Genomic DNA, 14,223 nt, shown 5'->3' on the forward strand with positions numbered 1-14,223 from the left:
AACTAAATTTTGTTCGTATTAATTTCTAAATACAGCATCGTCTGTCCTTATCTTAATTGTYCTTCAACTTTTCCTTCCCAGCATGAAGTAACTTTTTATTTCTTGTCTAAAATTAACCAATCAGCTGTGCCAATCAAATAAAATGCATTCAAAGCTTTATCGCTCCTAAGTCTTAGTAATTGCTAAACAATTCAAAAGTGTGGTTTGTATGTAGGACAAGCTGATGCATCTCACCATTTCATTTTATTGTGGGGCTTGTAAGCCTTTTTTGGCTAACCAGTTGAAAAACAAATTATTTCGCATTTGGCAACTGTATTGGATCATTAACTAAGCCTCAAGGAAAAATATTGAACTTAATGTTATTTATTACAATCTTTATAATAAATATTATGCGTTATGGTTTTTATATTAACTTAGCTTAAGCGAATGACTACTTAAATGACAGGAAGATGCGACGAATTGATTTCAGGACGTCCGAGCATCAGTCTGGGAAATCAGTAGCTTAACATATATAAAATTCCCGATATTTCAATGAACATATATCCGTATCCAGTAACTTTAGTAAGGTCGATATTCATTATGCGTGAAATTTATGTTTTACGTTAATCGTCAAACAGTGCTATTCGGAACTCCACCACCACAAATAATAAATTAAGTAAGACAATATACACAAAATAGCAAATATTTTATAGCAATGCAAATACTGCAGAGGTGTCGGCATTTCACCAAAGGCGCGAGGATTTTTGTAATACGAGTATTTAAAATTAGTCGAGATAAATATAATGTCACSAACTTAGTTTTCAACAATATCATTATAGAGATCCAAAGATTTCTAAATTTAAATTTGGTACAGAGGTCCACAGCAATGAAAAGCATCTGTGATTTTAAAAAGTGGGCATTTTCCAAGCTCTTAAATATTAACAATTCATATCTCATGACTGCGAAAACTTTCCCAACTGYAAAAGTGGATGCAAGAGTGAAGATTTCACTCATTAAAAGTTTTCTAAGAATTTAAAGTTATGATTTCTATATTGCAAGATAGGGAATAATAAATTTAACGATTTCTATAAGTTACCTTAATTGTATAATACTATCATTGAAATTACAATATTTCCATCATGTAAAGTATACTATTTGCCATTTTAGGAATACTACATGATTCTATAACAACTACGAATTAAAATTCGAATGCACACTTTTACTGTTCTGAATTCATCATTGTGTTAATAGTCGCCAGCTTACATCATCACCGACCGGTTACGTAGATAATCAAGGTATTGGGACACTGAGAGGTACTTTCGGAGAAGGAACATTTCTATTTTTATTTCGGTGATATTAGATATAGCCGCAATATATTCTTTAAATATTTTATACATTGARATGTAAASATAATGTCAAATAGTGGTAAGCTTTTACAGTTAATATTGTTCTAAAACTCTAAAAATATAGTACCGATATTTTAATATAATGATACATTTATCCTTTTGAAATATTGAACTGTTGATTCTGTATGTTATAGAAATAAATAAAATGCATATGTATATTATTTGATATTTGATTTAATTTGGAATTTTACAATTTCAAGCTTTGTATCAGCTAAACATAATCCTCGCCTTTGAGTTAATAGTCACTCTACTGCGCAATACTGCTTTCTGTTAAATGTATCTGGAAATAAAAACCTTTGATATTGATATTAGCGATGGCTGTTTAATAATAAAGCGGAATGACAGTACAATGCTACAAATATCAACGAGTTTCCATTATCGGTATTAACGAATCAGCTCTAAATTTCAAACTTCTACTTGTATATGTTTATAATCTTGCAACATGTTGCTAAAGAGTATAATACTTTTGTACAARTAACGGTTGTACGTATCATCTAAAGCTAAGCGGTATTTTCGCTAGTTGACGCTGAAAGCGCCTAGTTCTAGTTTTATTCGTCGCATCGGGTCATGCTATACCTTTTTGGAAAGCTCATTTCATGCTCTAATACGTGTTTGATTGATTGTCGTTTCTTTTTAAGTCGTTCGTGTTGCGTCGCAAACATGGAGCAAAATAAAGAGAAAATGCGGCATATTTTACAGTACTACTACGATAAAGGCAAAAATGCATCTCAAGCCGCCAATAAAATGTGTGCAGTTTATGGACCCGATACAGTTTCCATTTTCACTACACAACGATGGTTTCAACGTTTTCGTTCTGKTGTAGAGCCATGAGCCATCAAAAAAAAAATTGTGAACAATTGAAAATTCAATAAAAATACCACACGAAATACCGCAAGACTTTTTTGGCAACCTAATATATAAATGATTAGAATGAGGAGAGGAGTTGAGCGTCACTTTCTGCCTGTCCGTCCGACGTTCGTCCACGTAAGCTGTAACTTGAGTAAAAATTAAGATATCTTGATGAAGCTTGGTTCATAATTTCTTTGGCAAAAATGGTAATGTGAGATATCTTAACGAAACTTGCTACCCGTATTCTTGGCAAAAAAGTGAGTACGACTTTGTAGTTGGGCGTAACTTAATTAAGATATATGATATATATAATCTGTAATTTGATACAGTCCTGGATCCCTGTGATCACAAAGGTTTGAAAAAAGAGATATGATCCCGCCCTCTAATAGGTATACAATGTACATATAATGTATATTTCTCCAAAATCACTAGCGCTTGCAAATTCACTTAAATGAAAATATAYAAATTTTACTTGCAGCATGGCCCAAGATGGATTCATGGGAAAATGTGTCAAAATATGACGATGGGTGTGGTACCACCTAGATATCTCCGGACCTACTCAACCAAATTGAAAACATAACATTATCTTCACCGTTCTATGTTACACTGTAAAAATGGACGTAAAACGTAGTTGCAGTTTATCTCTCATATAAGACAATTTAAAATTTTCTTTGGTTCTTTCAGTTTCCATTGCTCGAATYAAGCACCAATGAGTATATCCGGATAAAACATTGAGCAAATAGTAACATTATGRTATAGCTATTAAAGCCCCAGGTACYAGAAATATAAATTCCAGAGACTTYGGCCGACTTTCCTTATCGGTAGATTMTTGGTCAATGTGTGGTATATGTAATRRAAATTATATATATAWCTGTCAGTATSTAAAATATCTCAGAAAAATTAACTGMAAGTAGAATATTTGATACTCTATAATTTAGTGGCGAATATAATTAAAATTAGCGRAAACCGGATTTAAATCCAATCCTTGCAGAAGACATTGCCCTCACATTCCTTTGTAATAATGAAAAAAATAGCCGAAAGTCGGACTGCAACCACACCTACTTCCCATATGACACCATTTAAGTTCAACTTGATTCTTTCACTTTCCAGTACACAAATCACTAAGTAATTAATATATCGGGRAAAATTTTCTTTAAAGTATCGGAAACTCAGAACCAAAAATTGTCTCAATCTTACTACAACTGTGCAAGACCCTAGGTATCGAATATTTGGGCCTCAGTACCCATAAGGGAATCAGGTTCGCCTTCTCCTGGCATTATACTTTTACTGGCACTCTGCAGGATGGAGAAGTGCTTCCTCCATAATTTTAATAAGCTCTGGGCATCGGTCACTAGATCACCTTTCTGGGTTCTACAAGAGTATGCACCGGTCTTGAAACCTTCTGTTTCCGACGCCTGGCGGCCAGCTTGCCAAGCTCTTCGTACTCACGCATTTTGGTTTCTCTTTTTCTGTCTGCAAATGTRTCTCGCTTCCCTCTTCTGTTTTATCCAGCAACAAGTTGTGGTCGATCGTAATGTTGAAAGATAGGCAGTCTGTTTTCTCTCCGCGTCGACACGGCATTCCTCATCGTACGGAGGAGTCTCTCTCCCACCACGAATTCCACACCAAACTTGCGCTTCTTTATATTGCTATTGCAGTAAATGCCACAAGGACCTACTCGCCTTAGTCCTTGTCCCGTCCATCGCATTTCTTGGACCACGGTGATGTCGGCTTTTATTTTCGTGAGGATATCAACCAGATGGGCAGCGGCATCTTCCCAATTAAAGGACTGAGCATTTCAGATGCCTGCCCTCAAATCGTAATCCTTAATTCGTTTGCCATGGTCGTCATTAAAAAGGGGATCTCTCATATGAGGCTGTTTATACTTTTTGAGTGGGTGCGTTTTTTACGTGACGGGTCCCAAACCCAGTGTACAACCCTGTGGAGGGGATGTTTTGCCTGCTGAGTTTAGCTCGCCAGAGGATACTTGGTCAAAGACCGGAAGTCGTGAGCTGCTTGCGCCTTATGTAAAAAAAAAATCGTTTCTGGCCACTCCCAAGTGAATGGCGATCAGAGAACTTTCCTCACTTGCTTGAACTTCTACATATGACTGCATCCTCCAAACAATATGATAACATTACAAAGAAGAAACACTTGATTGTTTGTTTGCATTGAATGGGCTCCAAAACTACTTCACCTATTTGAAAATTATTTCATAGCTGAGAAGCTACGTTATCTGTGGTGAACATACCCTAAATCAGAAAGGTTATGGAAGTCGTTATCAAAACAAATGACTTCATATTTAAGTGTGCTTTGATAACATTATATAGCTTTTTGAATTATTTAATTTGGACACTCCATTCGAAATATATCATACGTTTAAAATTGTAATTTGTTTGAAAAATGTCGCATGGTCGCCACGCAAGCTGTTTGGTTAGGCCGCACCATAACGGGAAAATGTTTATAGCATACTAGCTGTCAAACTGATTGCTATTGCAGTTGGTAAGCAGATACTACTGCGAATTTACCTTTATATATAAAAACAGCACATTACTGATGTGTATTATGTACAATCTATTAAGCAGACAACTCTATTAACTGGCCAAAAAGGCTGGTAACCACTCATTGAGAAAGCAGCTTTAAATTCGTTGTTTTTTCCAATGAAATTTATATGTATGAACACATTCAAAATTAATCCTCAAATGCAATCACTTGGATTCTTATTTTTTACTGTATTCAATAATTCATTATGGAATACTATATAAATAATAGTATTAAATGTATACTACAGCAACACGTGGCTGGATCCACTAGTATTATCTACTACATACAAACATACATATCTGTACATACATATACAGACAAGATGCACACATATGTATTTACTACTATTCCTACCTACCTTTAATTAAAAGGTTTTGGAATAGTAAAAGGTTTTATGACCCTAAAAAAATTTGAGGTTCGCGTAAACAATGTTTTATCTAGTTTGCATCCTCTCAAAAATTCCGCAAAGCTCGCCACTATCGGTGATGCTTTTTATTATAGCTTTTGACAAATTAACTGAGATATGACTTAAAATTAAAAGCATTAAACTCACTATATCCCAGCTGAAACACCATCCAATGCAGGATAACCCTTGCCAACAAGTGCTACTTTGGACAAACTCTATAAATCACTCATAATTAACGTCCTGCTATACGGTGCAGAAGCTTGGATGATGACAACAACTGATGAGTCGATGTTGCGAGTTTTCGAGAAAAAAGTTCTGCGAAAGATTTATGGTCCTTTGTGTGTTGACACCGGCGAATATCGCATGCGATGGAACGATGAGCTGTATGAGATATATGATGACATTGACATAGTTCAGCGAATTAAAAGACAGCGGCTACGCCGGGGGAAGCAGAGGAAGAGGAAGACCTCCACTCCGTTGGAAGGACCAAGTGGAGAAGGGCCTGGCTTCAGTTGGAATATCTAATTGGCGCCATGTAGCGAAAAGAAGAAACGACTGGCACGCTGCTGTTATCTCGGCTATAATCGCGTAAGCGGTGTCTACCCAAATTAAAAAGAAGACGATTTATTGCAATATAAAATATCCCCGAACTGCTAACAATAATTTTAAGAAAATACTAACACAGTTTAAAAAATGGTGCATGAAATCTGGTTCAACAATTTGCATTGCAAAATGTAAATTACTACATATTTACAAAAAGACAAAATGTATATATCCACAGTTAGATTTTGATCATATTGTAATAGAATCCGTAAGCAATGTAAACATTTTTGGAGTACATTTTGATAAAAGGTTCAATTTTCGGTATCAATATCTTAACCTAGGAAATAACTTAACAAAAAGACAGCAGTAAGAACCTAGTAATTGTATCTTGGCGGAATGTAGCCTAGCAACAATAAAGGAAAGGGTATACGAATGAAAGATGCAACTAATTTCAAAACTGATATACTCTCCAAATGCCAGCTTACATAAAACCGTAATCTACGCTTCACGTCATAAACGGAACTTCAGACTAAAATTCAGTTTATGCCGCTGTATCAAATACGGAAAAGACTTAAACATAAATCAGCCCCCAATGTACACGAGGGTCAACAGACAGCCGGAATGGTTGTTAAAACAAGAAAAAATGTTAACATCGACTGCACCGAAGCTAATATACCCTTCACAGGTGCATTTCTTTTAGTTTATACGGAAACTATATGCTATAGTAATCCGATCTGAACAATTTTTTCGGGCATTATGTTGTTATCTTAAGCAGTAATCCATGTCAACTTTCGTGAAGATACCACATAAAATGCGAAAGTTTTCCACACAAGCCCTTGACTCCGATCAACCGGTTTGCGTGGCAGTTTTATGTTATTGTGGTCCGATATCGGCATTTCTGAGCAGCTTCTTGGAAAGAAAATGACGTTTGAAAATATCTTAAAAACTGAGAGATTAGTTCGTATAGATATATACAGACAAACGAACAGACAAACGGATGGACAGACAGACGGACATGGCTAAATCGACTCAGCTCAACATCCTGAACATTTATATATTGATTGTCAAAGAAGTCTTGCGGTATTTTCGCTAGTTGGCGCTGAGAGCGCGTAGTTTTAGTTTTATTTGTCGCATCGGGTCATGCTATACCTTTTTGGAAAGCTCATTTCATGTGCTAACACGTGTTTGGTTGATTGTCGTTTCTTATGTACTAGAAACGTAAAGAATCAAGTGGAATTTAAAATTGTGCTATATGGAAAGTAGGAGGAAAACGGTTTGGATGCCTCCCGAGATATGGGACTCCCTCATACCATCTCGGTGGTAAGATTTAACGTCTCTGGCATGTTTTTTCTTCTTAATTGGCGTAGACACAAAGCCGAGTTAAAAGCAGCGCGCTAGTAGTTTCTTCTTTTTGCAAGGTGGCGCCAATTGGAAATTCCAAGCGAAGCCAGGTCCTTCTCCACATGGTCCTTCCAACGGAGTGGAGGTCTTCCTCTTCCTCTGCTTCCCTTGGCGGGTACAGCGTCGAATACTTTCAGAGCTGGAGTGTTTCGAATGCGATATTCGCCGTGGCCAACGCGGAAAGAGCCGTAAATCTTTCGCAGAACTTTTCACTCGAAAACTCGCAACGTCGTCTCATCATTTGTTGTCATCGTCCAAGCCTCTGCACCACATAGTAGGACGGGAATTATGAGTGACTTATAAAGTTTGGTTTTTGTTCGTTGAGAGAGGACTTTGCTTCTCAATTGCCTACTCAGTCCGAAGTAGCACCTGTTGGCAAGAGTTACACTGCGTTGGATTTCCAGGCTGACATTGTTGGTGGTGCTTACTGGAACCAGCGTAATGGTAGATGAAATTATCTACGACTTCAAAGTTTTGACTGTCAACAGTTGCTTCCTTGTCCAGTCTGGAGAAAGTAGAACTAACGGCGTGAGTGTTGAGGCCGATGATATCAATATCATTGTGCGTTCAATGCGATTCAGCAGGCTGGAGATAATTTAATTATGATCTGGGCATCGGTGACTAGATCACTTTTTGGGGGTTCTACAAGAGTATACTCCGGTCTTGAAACCTTTTGTAAGCCACCGCATTATTTCGTAGAATTTTCAAGCATTACCCCTTTCGGTCACCTTATCAGGGTCTTCGTACTCACGCATTTCGGACTCTTTCTTTTTCTGCSTRCAAATGCGTTTCGCTTCCCTCTTCAACTCTCGGTATCTATCGCATATTTAGTTATTGATTTATCCCGCTTTTAGTAGTTTTTAACTGTTGGGCATATAAGCCTATAAGCTTTTATGACAACATTTATTACACCCAAATCGCCAAAAAGTCTGAACTTTAAATTATCTTTATATTCTGATATGAAGATGAACTTAATTTGAATAAATAATAACAGCATTAAACTCTGCATAAAGGCAGCTGCGTGTACTTRACTATGATAAGACGTCTAATTAAACCTGAGTTKCATAAATTTTAAGAAAGTCTGCAATAATTTTGAGTTATGGACTAATAGATGTTAACCAYCAAGTTAACAAGCTGTCGAGACCGCGGACTTCACCAGATAAACTAGTCCGAAGAAGAAAAGACTATTCAATCAGCACGGTGTTGATATTCACCTATTTTGATATTCAGAAGGTGTGATCTATGWCAAAAGAGAAAGGTCATAATCCGAGTTTTGGGCTGATTGTATTAAGAAAGTCACTCGCTGGCCAGAAATTTGAATTGAATAAGAAGGTAATAGCTTTTATAGTGGTCGAATAGATATTTTTCACAACTTTGCTTTTAGTTTTGTAAAGTGAATACTGATRAAACCGTCCTAATAATCTTATCGAGCAACTCAATCTTAAATCAACCACTTTTCACCCAACAATTTTACATTAATTATAATTTGTATTTTCTGATGTTCAAAAAACACTCYACTRAWGTATTTTAGTGRTTACTGAGTAGTAAACATTTCCACCTTCCATTCAGCGATTATACTATGGAAGTGTAATTAATTTTATGAGAATTCAGTACACCTTATACATAAGTACTCGCTAAATTGAAAAAGTAAAATATGAGGGATGACAACGGCCCTGTGTAACCTAGTTAATCGCGTTATTTAATTAAATAAGGCTTCAAATACATAAAATACCGAGGCGTAAAGAAAACAGTCCTATGCAAATTAATACTTTGAAATTTCGAAATACTTTGGCAAACACTTTGAAATATGAAAGTTTACGCAGGGTAAACAAAATAATTGGCGGTCGGTACTTACTGTAAACGATAAAATACCGTAAACAAAACGACATATGTAGGTACTAAAATGCGAAACATTTTGCGCCAGAAGTGAGGTTGAGGAAGATAAAAACAAAYACCAAAAATAGATGTGGGTGTATTTATTTGCTTTGCAACAAAACCGAATAGCGAACCCTTTTCCTGCAAATTTAACAGTTTTGATTTCGCACCACTTTTTTCGATACAATTATTTCACGTTTACAAAGCATATTAGCTAAAAACTTTAACCAATCAAAATAAAATAACTACACATTTCTTCTAAGAGCAAATTTTTTTTAACRTAACTCAGACTGCGCCATATGATATATCTTGTGCTTTCACACAAAAGTCTATTTCGCACAGAATATTTAATTGCCATTAAATCTCAACGGTACATTTATTTTTACACCTTGCGTGTCTGCCAGCCTGGTTTACGGTGGGCCATGTGTTTACCAAGACTTTTTCAGCAATATTTTTGCAAATAGCAAAACAATGCTTTAAGAGGTCGACATTTCTACAAAAAATGTAATAGCGTCTGTCGTCTTTTAGAAGGTGCTTAATTATACCCTGAACAGAATATGTTAAGTTTGTAACACCCAGAAGGAAAGGTCAGAGACCCTATAAAGTATATATATACATAGATGATCAGTATGTCGAGCTGAGTCGATTTGGCCATGTCCGTCAGTCTGACCGTCTGAAATTTTCAAAACGTCATTTTCTCTACAAGAAGCTGCTCATTTGTCGGAACTGCCAATAGCGGACCACTATAACATATAGCTGCCATACAAACTGAACGATCGGAATCAAGTTCTTGTTTGGAAAACTTTCACATTTCACAATGTATTTTCACAAAAGTTGGCACAGGTTTTTTTCTAAAGCAACAATGTAATCTCTGAAGAAATTTTTCAGATCGGTTAACTATAGCATATAGCTGCCATACAAACTGAACAATCGGAATCACGTTCTTGTATGGAAAACTTTCACATTTGACAAGATATATTCACGAAATTTGGTATAAATTATTTTTTAAGGCAACAATGTAATCTCCGAAGAAATTGTTCAGATCGGATTACTATAGCATATAGCTTCCATACAAACTGAACACAAAGTTACTAACCGAAATGCACCTGTGAAGGGTATTTAGCTTCGGTGCAAYCGAAGTTAACGTTTTTTCTTGTTTTCTATTGTAGTCGCTCGAATTTTTTCTCTTCTGAAAATAATATTGAAAATGGTATTGATTGTGCGTTATTATCACAAAGAAAAAAGAAAAATAAATGTTTGACATTAGGTAAACAAACTAAGATTGCCRTTGAGTGAAACTCGTTTTCAGTTGATTGAAGAGATAAAACAAAATTCGCTGAASTAGCTGAAGGCCATCCCAAAAATGCTTATGAAAAGTGTTTCAATGACTGGAAAAATCGGTGGCATAAAAGTATTACATCTGATGGGGATTACTTTGAAGGCGAAAAAATAAATATTGATAAATAATTARATATTTTGCGTTTTATTACAATTTCTTATACATTGCTTAAGATAATGTTATTATTAAGGTAAAAACTGTAGCTAACGCGAATGGAGGTCACAACAAATAAAGGTAGCCTTCTAGCTTACAAGTATATTGAATATTAACGTGGCGCTCAGGTCCATTGACGAAACGAATGTAATGCGCTTTACCGGGAATCAGCATTTTTGTTAGCTGTTGGTATTCAGACGCTGTGTTGTCCTGTGTGTTGATGTTTGAGTGTGGGTTTCTCAGTGGTGGTGTATTCTGTTGTACTGGGGTGTAAATYAATTAATTCCAACTAACTAAATTGAATGCAAATAATCCATTTCATTTTACTATACTTAATATAGTAATCTCGTATTTTCGATTCAACAGTTTTGATCATTATCGACCGTCACACAATATTTAAGCCGAAGTACGTTTATATATAACCGCATGCATTTTAGAACAGATAGAATATGGATACTTTTCCATGCCAACATATAATTRTTCATTTCATGACATATCATTGATTCTACCAAGTTCTGTGGTGGTAACAGGAAGAAATTTAATTGCCTTTTTAGTTGTTATGACGACGAAAAAAATGCGAATTGTTACCAATTATTTCGCAGGCGAGTTCTGGTGGATACGTATATTTAATGCAAACAATAAATTAATGGCATAATAAAATACGCGAACACGGGTCTTTATCTGATTTTGAGCTCATATATGTACATATATGTATGTCGAAAGGGCGTTTGGCGTAAACAGTAAATGCATGCACAAACTACAGGCTACATTTTAACGAATTAAAAAACGGCCTTCGTTACGCTAGTTGTTTGACTTCGTGTTAAATGAGAGGTGGTTTGAATTTGTCGGAAAATTGTATTGCACTAGAGGTTACCTGTGTACGTAAGTGTGAAAAAMACTTTTATAAATTTGTACTGAACATTTACACGCTTTCCCTTGATAAATCGAAAGAAATTTCAGGTGCTGTTAAACAATCTTACACATATACTTAGTCCTGCCATAAGTCCTGTTACAAGTTCAGGCTGTTATAAAAAATATTGTACATTTTATAATAAACACAATTTTAAACGAAATGGTCAATGGACTCAAAGTGTAATGAACTTAAAGCTGGACTTTGAAATAGAGAATCATGAAAACCAGGACTATTGCTTTGAAGCCACCTTTGAATCGTTTTTGCCTTGAGCAGAAGCTTGCTGGAAGATATAATGCTCTCCATTGAAGAGTATATGGTTTAACTGCTTTACCGTCTTCTCTTGCCGCCTGTGTACACTGCACCAAAACAGTTTTAACCCGTTTTTCACAGAGATGTAACACTCTTGCATGAGACTCCCACCAAACCATTACACAGCTGGTTGATGACCACTTCGAACCCTTGTAATATATTATGTGTATTTTTTGATGTTTTTGCGTAGACCTTTTTGTTCATTAAACACTGAAACTACTGAAGAAGCCGCTTGCATCTGTTGAGTATAATTTTACTTAAAGCGCATTTTCAAAAGATGTCCACTTAACTGACTATCTGGTCAAATCATTTTCATTTACATAATTTTATATTTTTTTGGGCACTGGGGTCCAAATATTCGGTACCTAGGGCAGTTTTTGTTGGATTTGAAAAATTTTTCGTCATAGGATTGCATATACTAAAGAGATTATTCGAAAAGAAAGAATCAGATGAAATTTGAAATTGTGTTATATGAGWYGTAGGCGATGTTGCGGTCCAACTTACCATATGGCTGTAATCGTCCGAGCGGATCCCGAGGTATGTAATTTCACTTAAGAGTGGGCGGTTTAAAATTATATGTATCTGGTGCATTTAGTTATTGCTTTATCGCAGGTTCAGTAATTTTTAACCGTATCCAGTCTAAATATGGCATTCAATTATATTTACATGCCAGACAACGATTGGCCTTTAGGTGAACTATATTGCAAAATATCGCAATAGCCTCAATTGCGATTTCAAGCCCCATGTTGTTCTTCTTTACAACTGGCGAAGTCGAGCTGAATGATAGTGCCCGAATTGAAATGGTCTTACGATTCATTCGCAACAGAAATATATACGATTAAGTGTTGCATATATGTATAACACAAGTCTTAGTGTAAATGTTTGAACATGTGTTCTTGGTACTAAAACAGGGATGACAATCCGATAAGTACTTATACTCATCGCCCGAATGCGTAAGCGACGAACTATAGCTTTGTTTTGCCCATATATGGAAGTTTGTTGGTCCTTGGATTTAAAAAAAAGGCAAAAAGCATAAGCGGTAAGCGTTTCGATTCTTGTTTTTTAATGCTTGGATGAGGTTAGTTATTATTTACCTTCAMTGATCCTTTTGTTTAATCGCAATGAAACATAACACCACAGACCAGAAAATAAAGAGCAGTCGAAACAGAAGACATCACTTGGCGAGCCTGCTGCGAGAATCGAGATAGACGATAGCTGCCATTTCGTATGATTTATAATATCTGATCTTCGTACATAACTTTTGGCGGGGCAAAACGGTCACATTCAATTCTACCATGCCGAAATATGAGTCGAATAAGGACGTTATGGCCGTCTCGGGGCATAATTTGAATACTAAAAGAAATTGGATTTTCAGATGGGTTAAAGAAATTTGGCAAACAAAGAATTCTTATAAAAAGATCTTAGTCAATAGAATTGTGTATAAAAAAAGCGCCTTTTCCTGATTGTTAACAAGCCGTACATAATTTGTGATTTAAAAAAAAACAAAAATCAAGAAACTATTAACTTCAGATTATCGAATTCCAAATCAATATAATTTCTCCTAAGCTACCTTGCCTAAGGTTATGACTTGAAAGAGAACTTATTTTTAAATTTTAATAAGAATAACTCTCTATTGCATTAGAAAAGATCAGAGAATGTACTATCCTATATTATCTAATACTAACTACTAACTATTAGTTATATGTGCATATCAAACTCCTTACGTACAGTTGCAACCGAAACTATTGGTTTTCGAAAAGTGCAAAAGAACAGCTGGTACGACAAGGAGTGTCGTGTCGCAGCGGAGAGAAAAYAGGCTGCCTACCTCTCAACATTACAATCGACCACAACACGTGCGGGATGGGATAGATACCGAGAGTTGAAGAGGGAAGCGAGGCGCATTTGCAGACAGGAAAAGAAAGAGGCCGAAATGAGTGAGTACGAAGAGCTTGATAAGCTGGACGACAGGTGTAATTCTACGAAAAAATGCGTACAGAAGGCTTACAGAAGGTTTCAAGACTGGAGCATACTCTTGTAGAACCCCCAAAGGTGATCTAGTCACCGATGCCCAGAGCATACTTAAATGACAGTGAACGCACAACGCCAGGAGAAGGCGAACCCGATGTCCCAATCGATGACGATGGAGCAGACGTTCCATTGCCCGACCAGGAAGAAGTTCGAATAGCAATTACTCGCCTGAAGAACAACAAAGCGCCGGGGCCGATGGATTGCCGGCCGAGCTATTCAAACATGGCGGCGAAGAACTGATAAGGAGCATGCATCAGCTTCTTTKTAAAATATGGTCGRACGAAAGCATGCCCAACGATTGRAATTTAAKTGTGCTATACCCAATCCACAAAAAAGGAGACCCCACAAACTGCGCCAACTACCGTGGGATAAGCCTCCTCAATATTGCATATAAGGTTCTATCGAGGGTATTGTGTGAAAGATTAAAGCCCACCGTCAACAAACTGATTGGACTATATCAGTGTGGCTTCAGACCTGG

At 36.3% G+C, this 14,223-nt stretch overlaps 1 long non-coding RNA gene across 1 annotated transcript in view; it reads left to right on the forward strand.

The window, feature by feature from the left end:
* Positions 1 to 1,440, forward strand: part of LOC108972999 — a 6,477-nt gene extending 5,037 nt beyond the window's left edge. The window contains exon 3 of the long non-coding RNA XR_001993690.1: positions 1,147 to 1,440. This is a non-coding gene — a long non-coding RNA (uncharacterized LOC108972999). The remainder of the gene's footprint in view (positions 1 to 1,146) is intronic.
* The last annotated feature ends 12,783 nt before the right edge of the window (positions 1,441 to 14,223 follow it).

The sequence above is a fragment of the Bactrocera latifrons genome, unplaced genomic scaffold (assembly GCF_001853355.1).
Source record: "Bactrocera latifrons isolate USDA-ARS-PBARC rearing strain unplaced genomic scaffold, ASM185335v1 scaffold_446, whole genome shotgun sequence".
Lineage (NCBI taxonomy): Eukaryota > Metazoa > Arthropoda > Insecta > Diptera > Tephritidae > Bactrocera > Bactrocera latifrons.